Below are 2,500 nucleotides of genomic sequence, written 5' to 3' on the forward strand. Positions count from 1 at the left end.
GTACAACACATGGTGGCCCCGCTACACAGCTGAGCTCGGTGAAGAGCAGTTACTGAACTGAGGAGTGACTGTGATGCGAAAGTATGTAGGCTATATGTGCAGGCGGAGCCTGACATCTGTCGTCATCACGTCACCTGCCTAAAGGCGTGATTAGAGGTGGCTTCAGCCAGGACACGCAGGGGCGTGGTTCCCATACATGATGTTGTACCGAGTGAATTGACTGAAAGGGAACAACTTTCCCCTTTTACAAGTCGTACATTACGTGACAGGTATTTATGTGTGCATGTAGCATCTTTAACAGTTAAATTTCAAATAAAGAGCATCACAAAAAAAAAACATTTAGCATTTTTTTAACAATGCAAAAAAATACTACTTATACCATAAGGTAAATAAAGTCATGTTTTTTTTATTTTTTGTTTTTTATTTTTTTTTGTTTTGTTTTTTTATTTTATTTTTTTTTGACTGGCAGTTTTTGTAAAAATCCAAACTTGATCAAAGAAATGTTTTTATTCTGAAAGGGGTACACAGGAAGTATCAGGGGTTAGACAGAGCTATAACTTTGATGTGGATTGGTTGGTTTGCCAAAGATAATCTCACCTACCTTCAATTTTTTTTGGTTAGCTGTGCCCACCACTATTGATTTGATACAGTCAGAGGGGCTGTGTTATAAATAAAGTTGTGCTTTCAAAGTCATTGTGTAATTTTTAAGTTCTAACTCCATTAGTACTTGGCATTGGCCAGTACTTGTACACCTACTTGGTTTGAGGAAAAACTGGTATCAGGACACTCCTAATGAAAAGAGCATGTTGGACCCAATGCGTACAATGTACGTTAGCTTCAAATGTATCATTCCAATGTAATTTACACTGTAAGTTAAACAAAAAATGTTGTGGTTCTCTTCATTTTGCCTCACTGAGCTTACCAAAATATTCTCTCTTTCAGCCTCATCTGTAGTATTTTGTTCTTGTTAGACAAAGTAGAGTAAAGAAAACAAATGTTCTTTGTGTATGCATTCAACACTGTGCTAGTATTGCACCATCTCACCATCCTGAACAAAACAGCCGAAACCTCCTCCCCAAAAAATATATACAGGTTTTGAATAATTTATTCAACTGTATGTGTGCAAAAAAGTGCAGCCTCTCATAAAAAGGTAGATTTAGTCTTTCCAGGTTATGTCTCAGACTTTTTTTAACCCAACTCACTCATAACAGTTGAAGCTCATGCAATGTACTTCAAATGATTTTACAGGCGATAAAATGAGCTTATTTGAGCGATCAAATGAGCTTGTCATATTCGGGCGTGCAAAACATGTTGAGACTATTAGTGTAGAACACAAAAAGGCAATCAATCACAGCAGTGTTTTAGTTCTTGATGTTTGACAGCACTAGCTGTTGCGAATAGTGACAAAGAAAACGAAACATTAAAAAAGTCTTATTTTAGTCACCAAATCAGACTAATACTGGTTGTAAAAACATATGAGCCATATGAGGTAAAAACGTTTAGACAAAAGATTGCTCTTGTGAGATGTTATATCAAAAATGGGACCTTAAAAACACCAATGCTTATTCAAATGAGCGCTGTTACAGTTGGAGATTTTGAATGTGTGGTAATCTGTCAGGTGACTAATCAGCTCGTTCGAACTGCTCCTTAAAACTGGCCTGCAGGATCACATTGGCACAGTTGGGACAATTTTAGGGCCGGTAATTTGTTGCTTGACATTTTCATGGATCACCTCATTTTTACATTCAAGAATTCATTACGTTTTCGCGCGTTGGATTTGTTATGTCCTTGTGCACCTCTAGCATAAAACTAATTGCTCTCCTTGGGACATGTAAAGTTGAACATTATTTGAGTTGACCTGCAAGAAACTGCTACAATAAGCCCGTAACAAGAGCCATTTCCTGTTGCCAGCTTGCCAATAGCGCAGGAACAAGAATCCTCTTGTGTTCCTCGATTCCGCCTGCATTTGCTGCCAACCCTGCTTTTAATTGTCGTTTTATGCCTTTAACATAACTCTGAAATGCCCTTGCACGCTCGTGCAAACTCATCCCACAAATATCCTTGAATTTTAGGGCATTTCCTCGGCTTTATGAAAGCTGATTAAAAAGATTTTGCGCTAAGCATTTATAAAGGAGTGCGTCATTGTTCACAAACATGAAAAGAACACATGATTTTAGTCAACGTACCTTCAGAAATAACAGGTTAGTGGTCAGGGGTGGATTCAAGTGTGGAGTTCTAAGCAGGCAGAACAGTTAATATGTCAGTCAAACAGATTATATATGTTTGTTCTTTGAAATGGGAGAACTTTGTCACTTTATATTTGACTTTTTTTTTTGTTTTAAGTCCTTTGAAGTCAACATGAAGAACTGGTTTATTTCAGGTCGTTTGAAACTTGTTGATTTTTAAAAGATCAGGCTTGTAATTTATTTGTTGATTGATAGGGCATAACACTTCAAACTTTTGGTTTTGAAAAATTTAGCTCCATTAAATATTTAGCTTT

General features: G+C 36.9%; 1 protein-coding gene across 1 annotated transcript in view; it reads left to right on the top strand.

Moving 5' to 3' along the window:
• Positions 1–2,500, top strand: part of LOC106514228 (CUB and sushi domain-containing protein 3) — a gene marked incomplete in the record, with an annotated part of 356,940 nt that overhangs the window by 247,827 nt on the left and 106,613 nt on the right.

The sequence above is a fragment of the Austrofundulus limnaeus genome, unplaced genomic scaffold (genome assembly GCF_001266775.1).
Source record: "Austrofundulus limnaeus strain Quisiro unplaced genomic scaffold, Austrofundulus_limnaeus-1.0 Scaffold18, whole genome shotgun sequence".
Classification (NCBI taxonomy): Eukaryota; Metazoa; Chordata; class Actinopteri; order Cyprinodontiformes; family Rivulidae; genus Austrofundulus; species Austrofundulus limnaeus.